The sequence below is a fragment of the Solanum pennellii genome, chromosome 2, assembly GCF_001406875.1.
Source record: "Solanum pennellii chromosome 2, SPENNV200".
In the NCBI taxonomy this organism is placed as follows: domain Eukaryota; kingdom Viridiplantae; phylum Streptophyta; class Magnoliopsida; order Solanales; family Solanaceae; genus Solanum; species Solanum pennellii.
The window spans coordinates 11,943,462-11,958,608 of NC_028638.1; positions in this window are offsets into that span (position 1 = coordinate 11,943,462).

Here is a 15,147-nt window from a genome sequence, read left to right on the forward strand (position 1 = left end):
GTGGAGGCACCCCCCCTCTACACGTGTCCACTAAGGCCAGCTCCCAATCTGATCCCTTTTTAATTTTTGCCTTGAGTGGTGGGGCCCACTGGATTAAATTAATCCTAATCAGCCACTAATTAATCCCTCACTTAATGTTAATGGCACTTACATTAGCCAAATCATACTTAATATCACATTTGGAATTAACATCCTTGCCTAATATTTCTTTAATCACTTGGAACTTAAAATAAAATCTCATTCCCCGGACTTACGTCTACTAGATCATGACGCGCACTATATATAAAAATACGAGGCATAACATCCTTCCCCCCTTAGGAACATTCGTCCTCGAATGTTAAGTTAGCGTCTTACAAAAACAAATTCCAGCGAGGTCTCTCTAACAGTTATACCTATCAACCTGCATTCCGTAACTTACAGATGCCTCACAGAGTCACAACTTACTACATAATCTCGTTTATCAATCAATATAGTCAAGCTAGGAATTGAATTACCTGCAGGTACGGGGAACAAGTAAGGATACTTATTCTTCATTTCGTCTTCCGCTTCCCAAGTCATCTCCTCCCTATTATTATTTTGCCACAACACTTTGACGGAAGCCACATCCTTAGTACGTAACCTTCTAACCTGGCGATCAAGTATAGCTACGGGTTTCTCCTCATATTACAACTCCTCTGTTACCTGAACATCATCTACGGGGAATACTCTAGAAGGATCACCAATACATTTACGTAGCATCGATACATGGAAGACTGGATGTACCGCCTCCAAATCAGATGGTAGATCCAACTCATAGGCAACCTTGCCTATCCTACGAACAATCTGATAAGGCCCAATGTATCTCGGACTGAGCTTCCCCTTCCTGCCGAATCTCATCACACCCCTCATGGGTGATACCTTCAGGAATACCCAGTCACCAATCTGAAACTCCAAATCTCGACGCCGATTATCTGCATATGACTTCTGTCGACTCTGGGCTGCTAATAATCTTTCTTGAATAAGCTTCACCTTGTCAACAGCTTGCTGAATCACATCCGGGCCTATTAACTTAGTCTCGCCAACATCAAACCAACCAATAGGTGATCTGCACTTCCTCCCATATAAGGCCTCGTACGGTGCCATCTGGATACTAGAATGGTAGCTATTATTATAGGCAAACTCAATGAGCGGCAAGTGGTCATCCCAGCTACCTTTGAAGTCAATAATACAGGCCCGCAACATATCTTCTAATGTCTGAATAGTACGCTCAGCCTGCCCATCAGTCTGAGGGTGAAATGTTGTGCTAAGGTTCACCTGTGTCCCCAATCCCTTCTGAAACGATCTCCAAAAGTTGGCTGTAAATTGAGCTCCTCTGTCTGATATAATGGACGTGGGAACCCCATGAAGTCTCACTATCTCCCTGACATATAACCTCGCATAATCTTCAGCCGAATAAGTAGTCCTGACTGGAAGAAAATGGGCCGATTTCGTCAGCCTATCTACAATAACCCATATAGAGTCATACTTCCGTTGAGTGCGAGGTAAGCCTGTAATGAAGTCCATATTAATCATCTCCCATTTCCAAGTCGGGATCTCTATCTCCTGTAATAATCCACCAGGCTTTTGATGTTCGATCTTGACTTGTTGACAATTCGGGCACTGAGCAACAAACTCCGCTATGTCCTTTTTCATGCCATCCCACCAATATAAGCATCTGAGGTCATGATACATTTTTGTTGACCCTGGGTGAATAGAATAACGGGCAGAGTGTGCCTCTCCCATAACCTGCCGTCGTAGCCCCGCAATATCGGGTACACACAATCTGCCTTCATATCGTAACACTCCGTCAGGTGTAACCTTAAATGGGGTCTTTTCCTTTTGAAGAGCTGCATCTCTATACTGTGCCAGAATAGGGTCCTTGTATTGGTGTCTCTTTACCTCATCTATGATTGAGGACTCAGCAACCTCTCGAATAGAAACTCCACTATCTTCTGAATTAGCCAGACGGACTCCAAGGCTGGATAGCCGCTGAATCTCCCGAACCATATCCCTCCTTTCTGGTTGTACATCTGTCAAGCTACCCATGGACTTACGGCTAAGAGCATCTGCTACAACATTCGCTTTCCCTGGATGATATAAAATATCAACATCATAATCCTTTAGCAACTCTAACCACCGCCTCTGTCGTAAGTTCAGCTCCTTCTGTTTAAAGATATATTGGAGACTCTTATGATCTGTATAGATGTCCACATGGACACCATATAAATAATGTCTCCATATCTTCAAGGCATGAACCACGACCGCTAACTCCAGATCGTGAGTAGGATAGTTCTTTTCATGCTTCCTAAGCTGTCGGGAGGCATAGGCTATAACTTTGCCATGCTGCATCAATACACATCCTAGCCCAACACCCGAAGCATCACAATAAATAACATAGCCGTCTGGTCCCTCCGGAAGAGTTAGGACTGGAGCTGTAGTCAATTTGTCTTTCAATAGCTGGAAGCTTCGCTCACAAGCATCAGTCCACTGGAACTTGGCTGCCTTTTGAGTTAGCCTTGTCAAAGGCGCTGAAATTGAGGCAAACTTTTCTACGAATCTCCTGTAATATCCTGCTAACCCCAGAAAGCTGCGTACCTCAGTAGGTGTCGTAGGTCTGGGCCAAGTCTTTACCGCCTCAATCTTCTGCGTGTCTACCCGAATACCATCAGCTCCAATAATATGCCCCAAGAATGCCACTGAAGTCAACCAGAACTCGCACTTAGAAAATTTAGCATACAACTTCTGGTGCTGAAGCACCCTAAGTACCGTCCTTAAATGGTCTGCATGCTCCTCTTCTGAACGTGAATAGACCAGAATATCGTCTATAAATACAATAACAAACATATCAAGGAATGGTTTAAATACTCGATTCATTAAATCCATAAACACCGCTGGAGCATTAGTCAGCCCAAAAGACAGCACTCTAAACTCATAATGCCCGTATCGGGTTCGGAATGCCGTCTTTGGAATATCTGCCTCCCTTACCCGCACCTGATGATAACCTGACCGCAAGTCTATCTTCGAAAAACACTTTGCACCCTGCAACTGGTCAAATAGATCGTCAATCCTTGGGAGGGGATACCTGTTCTTTATTGTTACTTTGTTCAGCTGCCTATAATCAATACACATCCGCAGCGACCCATCCTTCTTCCTCACAAACAGTACCGATGCTCCCCAAGGTGACGTACTAGGCCTGATGAAGCCCTTTTCTAGCAAATCCCTCAATTGCTCTTTCAATTCTTTCAACTCAGCAGGTGCCATTCTATAAGGAGGTATAGATATAGGCTGGGTATCTGGCAGTACATCTATAGTAAACTCTATCTCCCGTTCTGGAGGAAGGCCTGGAAGTTCCTCGGGGAATACATCGGGAAATTCATTAACTACCGGGACTGATTGAAGAGTCGGTGCCTCTGCCTTTATGTCATGCACCCGAATCAGATGGTAAATATAGCCTTTTCTAACCATCTTCCTGGCCTTGAGGTATGAAATGAACTTACCTTTCGGCGATACTGTACTTCCCTTCCACTCTATAATTGGTTCCCCTGGAAATTGAAATCGAACTATCTTTCCTCTGCAATCAACATTAGCATAACAAGCAGCCAACCAATCCATGCCCATGATAATATCAAACTCAATCATATTTAACTCTATTAGATCTGCTACGGTACGACGACTATATATAACCACTGAACAATTCTTATATACTCGCGTAGCTATGACAGAATCTCCTACAGGTGTAGCTACCTCAAATGGTTCTATCAACTCAGACTCTATTCCGATCCTACTAGCAACAAAGGGAGATATAAATGATAAGGTGGAACCTGGGTCTATCAATGCATACACACTTCGGGAGAATAGTGATAATATACCTGTGATCACATTAGGTGACGCCTCCTGATCCTGCCTATTAGTCAAAGCATATATACGGTTCGAGGGACCGCTAGAACTGGAAGCTCCACCACGTCCTCTACCACGGCCTGCTGGCGCCTGAATACCCTGCCCCGTAGGGCGCATAGCCACAGAAGAAGATGAACCAGCAACGGACCCTGTAGGCTGTGCCATACCACCTGCACTACCTCTAAGGTGACACTCCCTCATAGTATGGCCCTGACGGCCGCAAGAAAAACACGCACCTGTAGCCCAACGACATTCCCCAGGATGGGACCTACCACAGCGAGAACACCGAGGCAAAGGTGGCCTCGACTGGCTCAAACCCCTGCCCATCTGTGACCCTGACGCCCTAGAGCTCTGACCAGCTTCCGAATATCCCATACGATCGAACCCCCTACCCATGAAACGTGGGGGTGCACTCTGTGCTGGCTGGGAAGAAAATCTAACATGCTGCTGAGACTGCCCGCTTCGAAACTCGTCAGGATAACCTGCTGATCTAGCCCTCTTATGCTGGCCTCTATTATAATCTCTATCTGGCTGACGTCCCCGGTGCCGATCCTCTACCCCCTGTGCATATGCCTGCACCCGAGCAATGTCCATACCTGGCTGAAGAGTCACTGCCATACAACCGTCAATCAGATAACGATCCAATCCCATCACATAACGATGTACCCTGTCTGCCATATCAGCCACAATAGTAGGCGCATGCCTAGCCAATGAATCAAACTCGAGGCTATACTCTCGAACGCTCCTGCCATTTTGCTTCAAACGCAAGAATCTATCGACTCTAGCTCGCTTCATCTCTGGAGGCAGGAAGTGGCCCTGGAAAGCCTCCACAAATTCATCCCATACCGCTGGAGGAGCACCCTCACCCCTAGATAACTCCCAAGACTCATACCAATTAATAGCTACATCCCGCAAACGATATGTAGCCAACTCAACAGACTCGGTCTCCGAAGCCTTGATTATCCTCAATGTACGCTGCATCTGACGAATAAACTCTTGCGGATCATCCTGGGGCCTTGACCCAAAGAACTCTGGAGGATTACAACTTAAGAAGTCACGAGCCCTTAAGCTATCAGATCTGTCCGCATGATCAACTCCTAGTCCATGCCTGCGAGCCTGATCTGCCACTAATCTAGTCAGCAATTGAACCGCATCTCTCATGGCCCTATCCTCCGCCCCTGACTGAGGAGCTGGAGGTTCAGATGTTGGGGCCTCGGGGGCTGGTGGTGTCCCCCGAACTGGAGCTGCTGCTGCTCTAAGCTCTTCTGGCGGTGGGGTGTAGCAGAGCTCTCCGACTGGAGCATCATACCAGGCATAGACTGGGCACGGGCCCTAGTAACTCTCCGGGTCTGACTAGTACCTTCTGCTACCGATTTTCCCTTCTGGGCGGCTGTCGCTTTCTTTGGAGGCATAGCTGAAAACACACGGATTCGTTAGAGAGGGATTATCCTGTTAATATAGCTCTATCGCACGATCTAGAATAAGAAGAAAGAATGACATCCTAAATGTCCTGTAGCTTCCTGTTTATAGATGTGGTGCACAACACACCGATAAACAAGACTCTACTAGACACGGTCTGTAGACACTTCCGAGGAAGAACCGCGCTCTGATACCACTCTTTGTCACGACCCAACCCGATGGGCCGTGACTAGTGCCCGTTTTGGACACCCACATACAAACCTGCTAAGTATAACCAACTGAAACTAAGACAATATGGAATTTAATCAAATCAAGCCAACCCCAACGTCATATATATATAAGAGGACCTGTCTCATAAGGAGTCATAACCATTCAACCATAACAGCATACGCGAGCCGACAAGGCCGCCACTATTCAAAGCATAATAACATACGTATGCCGACAAGGCTGCCACTACACAATACACAATGATGTACGCAGCCGACAAGGCTGCCCCTGTACAAGCGGACATCCCAAACAAACCATGTCCAGACCATTATCCAAAACATATATATACAACCCACATAATGTCCATAGACCTCTAAGAGTACATTAGTGAAACTCGACGGGACAGGGCCCCGCCATACCCATAGACGAGCAAAAGACTACACAAAAGTTATGTACCAAAACGACTGGGCTCCGGAACAGTGGAGCTCTCCCAATCAGCAGAGTAGATATCCTAGGCGGGAGGATCACCGAACTGTGCGTCTACACCTGCGGGCATGAAACGCAGCCCCCCGAGGAAAGGGGGGTCAGTACGGACAATGTACTGAGTATGTAAAGCATAAGGTAAAGATGACAGGATACCAATATGGCAAGTCGAAACAAAATATCGCTACACATATACCCTTTTAAGTGAAAATCATGCATATATTTAACATTTAAGGTGCCCAGCTTCCCTAGTAAGGGGCTCGGCAAAATAATCATCACGTCATCTCCGTCATCATCATCATCATAACCATCCTCATCACCAATCATATATATAATATACATACCCGGCCCTCTAGTGAGGGACTCGGTGACATATGCAAGAAACTCCGCACGAACATTACCCGGCCCGGGACTCGGTGAAATGATAAATGACTCTATGCACGAGCAGAATATTATGAGCAACCATATGCAATTAAAATCATTCTTTATAACTCAATAGAACAATCAACGTGAACCAGCAAGGAGTATTACCAAAGATTAACGTTTTATCAAGATTATGAACCTTTAATACGATATGGAAACGTAAAATCTCAATGACTCTAAGAAGCACTACCATAGATATGAGAAATCATCATAGCCTTAGACATAGCCGATATATAGAGGAATAGTTGTGGAAGCAAGAATATACGTCACCTAGACGCTCTAGAAGTAAGTATCAAACCTGTCCGTTATTCGCTCATTTTTAAAAGTCATGCCAAACAAAGAAAGAAAGGATAGCGTTACATACCGTATAGTCGAGCCGCACGTCCAATATTTACTGCTCAAGCTATTAATCTATAACAAGCAACAATCGTGCCGCAATTAGATAAACATCGCGCTTTACTTTCTTGTAAGCTAGCTAATAATCTAATGAAAATCCGGCAGCACTTCCCCTATTTTCCTTACTTCGTCCCAATCCGACAACAACCCAAATTATCCACAGCAATACCAATAACACATATAACCCAACGAATCATATTAAACAGCCCCCTCCCCAAAACAGTTCCGTCTCGGCAACCATAGCAGCGAAGCAACGACACACCGAGCGATAACTCGTTTTATAATTCGCAACACATCTACCTTATCGTAATCATCCTTTGGAGTATATACTCATAATCACATTTAACATATACATAATGCCAAAACAGAATTTTCCCGCAGTTTGCTTTAATCAAAACAGCCCAAGAACCAACACGACACCACTAATAATCCGATTATGGTTTCCGTTCATACTTAGCACATTCAATAACTAAAACAAACTTCCTAAGCTACTGGTCACGCCCCCTTCTTAATATTAATGGATAATCAACAAAGGTATTCTAAAGAATTAACACACCAAACAAGGACATTACTAACCAAATTATTTGCAGCTGCTGGCCAAGAGTTGCAGGGTTGGTTTCTCCATTTCCATGGCTGCCCAAGCCAAGTGGTGAAGAAGAAGATGATATGCAGTAATGCATTTCACCACTTTATTTAGCATGGAGTGGATTTCTCCACCTCATTTAATAGTATGAAGTGGAGGCAGCCCCCCTCTACACCTGTCCACTAAGGCCAGCTCACAATCTGATCTCTTTTAAATTTTTGCCTTGAGTGGTGGGGCCCACTGGATTAAATTAATCCTAATCAGCCACCAATTATGAGTGGTGGGGCCCACTGGATTAAATTAATCCAAATCAGCCACTAATTAATCCCTCACTTAAAGTTAATGGCACTTACATTAGCCAAATCATACTTAATATCACATTTGGAATTAACATCCTTGCCTAATATTTCTTTAATAACTTGGAACTTAAAATAAAATCTCATTCCCCGGACATACGTCTACTAGATCATGATGCGCACTACGTATATAAAAAAAATACGAGGCATAACATCCTTCCCCCCTTAGGAACATTCGTCCTCGAATGTTAAGTTATACCTATCAACCTGCATTCCGTAACTTACAGATGCCTCATAGAGTCACAACTTACTACATAATCTCGTTTATCAATCAATATAGTCAAGCTAGGAATTGAATTACCTGCAGGTACGGGGAACAAGTAAGGATACTTATTCTTCATTTCGTCTTCCGCTTCCCAAGTCATCTCCTCCCTATTGTTATTTTGCCACAACACTTTGACGGAAGCCACATCCTTAGTACGTAACCTTCTAACGTGACGATCAAGTATAGCTACGGGTTTCTCCTCATATGACAACTCCTCTGTTACCTGAACATCATCTACGGGGAATACTCTAGAAGGATCACCAATACATTTACGTAGCATCGATACATGGAAGAATGGATGTACCACCTCCAAATCAGATGGTAGATCCAACTCATAGGCAACCTTGCCTATCCTATGAACAATCTGATAAGGCCAAATGTATCTCGGACTGAGCTTCCCCTTCCTGCCAAATCTCATCACACCCCTCATGGGTGATACCTTCAGGAATACCCAGCTCACAATCTGATCCCTTTTAAATTTTTGCCTTGAGTGGTGGGGCCCACTGGATTAAATTAATCCTAATCATCCATCAATTATGAGTGGTGGGGCCCACTGGATTAAATTAATCCAAATCAGCCACTAATTAATCCCTCACTTAAAGTTAATGGCACTTACATTAGCCAAATCATACTTAATATCACATTTGGAATTAACATCCTTGCCTAATATTTCTTTAGTAACTTGGAACTTAAAATAAAATCTCATTCCCCGGACTTACGTCTACTAGATCATGACGTGCACTACGTATATAAAAAAAATACGAGGCATAACAATTTCTCTCTCACTGACTGCAGAGGCTTTTATTTGGTTCACTGAGCTCCCTTATAACTCAATTTTCACTTGGAACCAACTAAGGGACGTTTTCATACCACGCTACTATCCGGTCTCCAAGAAACTAAACCACAAAGACAGAGTGAACAACTTTGAGGCACTACCAGGAGAGTCAGTTAGTAGTTCTTGGGATAGATTCACCTAATTTTTTAGAAGAGTCCCCAATCACCGCATAGATGATGAGTCACTGAAGGAATACTTGTATCGGGGAAAGGATGATAATAATAAAGCAGTGTTGGATACTATAGCAGGTGGTTCTTATGGGGGAGTGTCCTTATGTTGAGATTGCTAAAAAGTTAGAGAAAATCTCCCAGAACAATAAAGCTTAGAGTACTAGGAAGTCAGATACTGGGAGAATTACTTTCGCAGTGCAATCCACTCACAACCCAACCACAGATGAGATTCGTGAAGAGATGGCTCAGATGAGAACTAAGCTTAGGTTGGTATTAAAACATATCATTGGGGGTGCAAAAAAGAAAAATGCAGTTAACTACTTGTCTAAACCACCACCACCACATGATGAATGCTATTATGCCGAGGATTCCTATGCAGTAAATGAGCATACGGGGGGTTTCCGACCGAGTTCCCAAGGCTAAAATCAGGACAACTGGCGCCAAGGTCAAGGGAACCAAGGTCGGATCTATGGTACCTATAACCCTGAGGGTCATTATGTCCGAGATGGAAACTACAACCGCGACAACAACTTCAACAGGGGAACTATGGTAACACTAATGATAGGAGTGGGCCCTGTGTCCCTCCTTAAAATTGTGAAGTTACTCCTAGGGATGGTGGAGATAGTATGGTGCAAATTGAGGATATGTTGCACAAAATGATGATGAGGTTCGATGCTAACGATGAGCACATTAAAGAGTTAAGGAGTGATTTAGCGGGTACTGGGCAGAATATCGATACACATGCAATATCGATTAAGCAAATTGAGTTGCAAATGGCCCAATTAACTGCGACTGTGAACACACGGCAACCGGGAACTCTTCCTAGCAACACTGTCAAAAATCCAAAAAAATGACGCACACTGTATGGCAATCACTACTCGGGGTGGTAAGCAGACCATTGACCCACCTATGCCGTCAAAGGATAAAAAGGTGACAAACGATAATGATAAAGTTGTAGAGGTTAATGGTGAAATAGAATATAACAATGGAAAAGATGCTGAAGTGCCTACAAAAGTAATTCCCTAGCCTAGACCACCACCACCCTTTCCTCAGAGATTAGTGAAAAAGACCGAGGATGGTAAAAATTGGTGTTTTATAACAATGTTGAAGCAACTTTCTATTAATGTCCCTTTGGTAGAAGCCTTGGAACAATGGTCCGGTTATGCCATGTTTATGAAAGATCTGGTTACAAAGAAAGGATCGGTCACTTTCGAGGATGATGATAGAATGCAACATTGTAGTGCTATTGCTAAAAGATCTCTCGTACAAAAGAAAGAAGATCCGGGTGCGTTCACTATTCCTTGTACAGTCGGGTCATTACATTTTGCGAAAGCATTATGTTATCTGGGGGCAAGCATAAATCTCATGCCCCTCTCGATCTACAAGAAGATGGGTTTGGGTGACCCAAAGCCCACTGCGATGCGGCTACTGATGGCCGATCGAACGGTTAAAAGGCCTATAGGGATACTCCATGATGTGCAAGTAAAAGTCGAGTCGTTCATATTTCCGGCAGGTTATGTTATTCTTGATTGTGATTTCGATTTTGAAGTGCCTATTATTATTGGGAGGCCATTCTTTTCTACGGGTAGAGCCTTAGTTGATAGGGAAAAGGGGCAGATGAAATTTCGGTTGAACAATAAAGAAGCAATCTTCAACATTTGTAGGTCCATGAGGCAGAGTGGTATGCTCCAATTGGTATCTGCTATATCCTTCAAATAAAAGATGAAGAAGGACCATCACGTAAAAAGTGAAAAATGAGGGTTTATGGTTGGGGATTTGGTGCTTTTAGACAATTCTAGTTTGCATTGGCTTCCAGGCATGCTCAAGTCAAAATGGATTGGCCCTTACTTGATTACCCAACTATTTCCTCATGGAGCAGTTGAGTTAGAAACTAAGGAGGGTGTGCGATTTAAGGTAAATATACAACGAATAAAACTCTATTTTGGGCATGCTGAATCGGTGAATGAAGTGATCGAGGCATACCATCTTGATGAAGGCTGAGTAATCAAGTGTCCTCAGTCGTGCCGCGACGTTAAATTAGGCGTTGGTTGAGAGGTAACCCAATGCTTATTGTTTTTATTTTTAGTAATGGTAGCATTTTCTACTAATGGGTTTTAAATTTGCAGGCACATCACAAGGAAATTCTGCAGAAAATCACTCTACAACAGTCATTGACAGACACATCGACGGACCGTCACGCACGCGACAGACCGTCGCATGAATCTGTCGTGCCTGGTACGTCTTTCAATTATTTTCAAAACTAGGGCACACGTGACGGAACCAAGGATGGACCGTCGCACCTACGGCGGACCGTCTTCGGGGTCTCGTTGCATCATTATTGATCATACCCAACCCGACCCGGTTGGGGTTATTTAAAAAATTGGCAACCTTTAAAACCCCCACCCCTTCATTTCACCCATTTCTTTCCCTCTCTATCCCATTTCCCTCCGTTTTCAACTTCCAACTTTCTACAACCCTTCTCTATCAACCGGTCACTTCCCCAATTCCACAAATTCCTAAAATCTACCCTCTACTAGTCAGAGTCTACTGCTGCGATTCTGTTCTTGATCACCAAGTACCTTCCTCGCTTGTTTTTCTCAAATTCTCAGGTATGTGTCTTTGATTTCTACCAATTTACATTGCATTTTTGTTTTTTTAATTCATATTAGACTATTTCTTTTTGGTGGGTCTTCATGCTTTGATCATATTTTGCCTGACCTAGGTTAAGATTCCTTAAATTGCATTGTTAAAACTCTAGAAATAGGTTCTTTAGCATTGCTAGTTTGCTAGGTATTTGGGTTAGACACTTGTAGGTTAACACTAAAAATTCCATTTTAGTCATAGGGGATGATTGTGGCATCCCCAGTTCTGTCACTGCATGACAGAACGAGACCCCGATGATGGACCGTCGTACCCACGACGGACGATCATAGGGTCCTTTCCAACAACACAACACCTTGTTGTCAAATTTTCTCCAAGTGTCCACCAACGAACATATGCAACGGACCTTCGTTACCACGACGGTCCATCCTGCACAATCGTTCTGGTTTTCAGAGACCTTATTCCTAAGGGTCTCCCACTTTTTCTAAGTGTCCTCTTATGGATGTCACGGACCGTCATACCCTCCACGGTCTGTCCTGCACAAATGTCATGACTGTCAGAGACCCATCTCCTGAGGGTCTCCATACTTTTTCTAAGTGTCCTCTGACGGACATCTACAACGGACCGTCATACCCTTGACGGTCCGTCCTGCATAACCGTTGCGACGGTCAGAGACCCCTCTCCTAAGGGTCTCCATACTCTTTTGTAAGTACCTCACGATAGACATCGACGACGGACCATCATTGTCACGACGGTCCGTCCTGCTTATCCGTCATACGTGTCAGAGACTTTCCTTCAGGAGTATCCACATCAACATAGTTGAAGTAAGACATGAAGGACCCCATGACGGTCCGTCGTACTCACGACGAGACGTCACCTGGTCCTTCTTGTTTCACTGTTACTGCAGAAAATTCATTACAGCTTAGCTCTTATAGTTATTTTGTTTCGTTTTTGCTCGTCTTATTTGCTCCTTCTCGTACTAATATTGATTTTTTACAAGTACTATCTCTTAGGCACCAAAACATGATCAAGTTTACGCACGTGGGAGATCAAAGTATGTCGCCCCGTCTGCCCGCTTGGTCATTAGCTCTGATGATGAGCCTGATCCCGAGTACGTGCCCCAGGCACTGCCACTCCATCACAAGCTGCACGTGCTACCAGAGCTACGCCCAAAAAGGTGGCGTGCGGCGTAGTCACTGCCTCCCAGCCTGATGAGGAGCGCACGCTGACCGGCACACCTTCTAGGTCACCTACTCATGAAGAAGGAGCGTCTGTCTCCTTAGGAGTTTCGTTGTCGAAGGAAGCCTCCGGGTGTGCCAAAGTCCCTGCCCCCGTCACAGCTGCACAATCTGCCTCGTCTGGTGAGGCTGACAGTTCTGATTTAACTCCCGGCTCACCGACTTGTGCTCTCACCCCGGTTTAAGACCAGCCCAACCGGTGGTGTGTNACGGACGATCATAGGGTCCTTTCCAACAACACAACACCTTGTTGTCAAATTTTCTCCAAGTGTCCACCAACGAACATATGCAACGGACCTTCGTTACCACGACGGTCCATCCTGCACAATCGTTCTGGTTTTCAGAGACCTTATTCCTAAGGGTCTCCCACTTTTTCTAAGTGTCCTCTTATGGATGTCACGGACCGTCATACCCTCCACGGTCTGTCCTGCACAAATGTCATGACTGTCAGAGACCCATCTCCTGAGGGTCTCCATACTTTTTCTAAGTGTCCTCTGACGGACATCTACAACGGACCGTCATACCCTTGACGGTCCGTCCTGCATAACCGTTGCGACGGTCAGAGACCCCTCTCCTAAGGGTCTCCATACTCTTTTGTAAGTACCTCACGATAGACATCGACGACGGACCATCATTGTCACGACGGTCCGTCCTGCTTATCCGTCATACGTGTCAGAGACTTTCCTTCAGGAGTATCCACATCAACATAGTTGAAGTAAGACATGAAGGACCCCATGACGGTCCGTCGTACTCACGACGAGACGTCACCTGGTCCTTCTTGTTTCACTGTTACTGCAGAAAATTCATTACAGCTTAGCTCTTATAGTTATTTTGTTTCGTTTTTGCTCGTCTTATTTGCTCCTTCTCGTACTAATATTGATTTTTTACAAGTACTATCTCTTAGGCACCAAAACATGATCAAGTTTACGCACGTGGGAGATCAAAGTATGTCGCCCCGTCTGCCCGCTTGGTCATTAGCTCTGATGATGAGCCTGATCCCGAGTACGTGCCCCAGGCACTGCCACTCCATCACAAGCTGCACGTGCTACCAGAGCTACGCCCAAAAAGGTGGCGTGCGGCGTAGTCACTGCCTCCCAGCCTGATGAGGAGCGCACGCTGACCGGCACACCTTCTAGGTCACCTACTCATGAAGAAGGAGCGCCTGTCTCCTTAGGAGTTTCGTTGTCGAAGGAAGCCTCCGGGTGTGCCAAAGTCCCTGCCCCCGTCACAGCTGCACAATCTGCCTCGTCTGGTGAGGCTGACAGTTCTGATTTAACTCCCGGCTCACCGACTTGTGCTCTCACCCCGGTTTAAGACCAGCCCAACCGGTGGTGTGTCGACGGGCAATATCAAGTTTATTCAGACGCAATGTTTCTAAATGATAAATGAGTCATGACACGGACCCTTACACTAGAGAGGATGATAAAGGAGTCATGACATGAACCCTTACACTAGAGAGGAGGGTCCTTACGGGAAGTCTCCCTACCATGCCAAAGATCCACAATCTCTTCAGACACCGACTGGAGTGGACAGCGAATTCGTTGGGCCGTTATTGTCAAGAGTTGGTCCGAGAGTTCTACGCCTCTTACGTGGCTACTCTCAGATCACAGATTTATAGGTGCGCTGCCCCCGCCAAACAGGACCCACTTGATCATGTCCGAGTACGTGGCATTCAGGTTGATATCTCCCTGCCTGCCATCCGCCGGTATCTATACGGTGAGGATGTCGATGCCAACCGGACCCCTCTCACTTCCGAGTTCGACTACCAGTGGTAAATTTTAAAAGATGGCCAATTCTTGCGTAAGCCATCGCTGAGAGAGACCACCAATAGGTGGATGGCCCTGCACTTGTCTGTTGATCGAGAGGGTGTCAATTGGGTAACAGAGCTGAAGTAAGCCATCAAGGAGGATAATTTGATCTTCACGGTTAAGATCTTATGGTTGATTGTCCGCCACTGCCTTTCCCCTACGACCGGTGATAATATAGTCACATGGGATCGTGCAGTTCTGATGGTGGAGATGATAGCCGATTTTGAGGTGGACTTTGCTTGGCTTCTACAGGCGTTCATGCACGAGAGGGCTTTTAAGGTCACAACTACCTACACTTTTCCATGCATGATATTTTCCTTATGCAGGTCCACAGGTGTACCCATTTGGCACATTGATCAGCGCAAGACTCCGCTGGGCACTGTTGATAGATGAGGCCAATGACTTGGCTCCACGCAGAGGGCCCCGTCCAGAGTTGCCTCCACTTGGT